Source organism: Calliphora vicina, chromosome 4, assembly GCF_958450345.1.
Source record: "Calliphora vicina chromosome 4, idCalVici1.1, whole genome shotgun sequence".
NCBI classification, from domain to species: Eukaryota; Metazoa; Arthropoda; class Insecta; order Diptera; family Calliphoridae; genus Calliphora; species Calliphora vicina.
The window spans coordinates 8997793-8999363 of record NC_088783.1 but is presented as its reverse complement, the minus strand read 5'-3'; positions in this window follow the sequence as shown (position 1 = coordinate 8999363).

The window sequence follows — 1571 nt, the reverse complement described above, 5'->3', positions numbered from 1 at the left end:
CATGGAACCTATGAGATTTATTAACTTTAGTCCTAAATTTTAAAAACCGGTTAACCGAGTGATAAAAACCGTATAAACCGGTTAACCGAAAATTTTAAATTAATCGGTTCGCAAAAAAACGAGATTTCGAAGAAAAAACGGTTTTTCGGTTAACCTGTTAACCGGTATTTTGTTTACGCTATATGTTAACCATAAGTTGCAAATTTACATATATTTTTTATCGATATTGCGACAAGATAACATAGCTATTTTTGCCTACATGGAATGATATTGATGTGGACGACATGCGGTTTCAATAAGACTGTAGAAAATTTAAATATAAATAAGACCTGTGTAAGCAGCAATATTCGTAAGTTGTCAATTCCAACCTTTTAAACTGCAGGTTATATATCAAGTCAGATTTGTTTGGTCACCGTTTTCTGTGCATGTTTTTTGTATGTGGGATCGTGTATGTGGGTGTATTGTGCGGTTATGCGAAAGGAATCTGAAAATTTATTTCAAAATCAGCTGTTAGGTTTTTACATTGTCCCATAAGTAATATGATGATCTGTCAAAATATTGTGTAGAAGAGTGCGTAAAGTATTATCATCTAAATTCACCTTAGCTTAATATATGCAGCTATTGTATGGAAATAATTTTGTCGACAGGCTAATTAATACTTTATATTCTAGCTTTAGAGGTATTTTTTTTCGAAAGAATTGGTTCCATGAAGTGTTATTAAAATTGGACTATCGTTTAAAAATTAGAGACTTACAGAATGTTTCAGAATATTGAATGACTGATTTGGTTCGAATTCTAATCGATTTTGGTTTCCCTAACTTCATATTTATGTGAACTAATCAGTTTTTTTTCAGATCAGAACTCTTTCATTCGATATTCTGAAACAGGCTATTAGACTCGGCAAGACTTCCTCTTTGGACTAAGCGTTTAGAAGTTACGGATTTATTTCACTCTATTTGTATACCCTTCACCATGAGTGACAAGGGTATAATATATAAGTTTGTCATTCCGTTTGTAATTTCTACATTTTTCATTTGCGACCCCACAAAGTATATATATTCTGGATCGTTATAGATAGCGAAGTCGATATAGCCATGTCCGTCTGTCCGTCTGTATGTTGAAATCAACTTTCCGTAACCCCCAAATAACTTACAAACTTTATTGAAAATTGAGAAAATCGGCCCACAAATGGCTGAGATTAGTCATTAATATAGACAATATGGATATCTAATGATAGGTATTTCAAAGTCCATAGCAACGATGTATATAAGGCTATAGTAATGTGGACCAACAATGGGTCAAAATCGGGAAAAATATTTTTTAACCCGAATTTTTTTTACCAAAAAAATTTGTTTGTCATAATTTTTTTTTCAGCTATAAATTTAAAAATAATTTTTTTTTTTAAATTTTGAAAAATATCTTAAAAATTAAAATCTATTATTAGAATTCCCCGTTTTATTAGAAAAAAATAAACTTTTTTATGTTTATGTTTGTTTATATTTTAAGTACATATTTCAAAGACCTTTTGGGAAACATTTTTATTAAGTCTACCTCTATGTCGGTTTTTATAC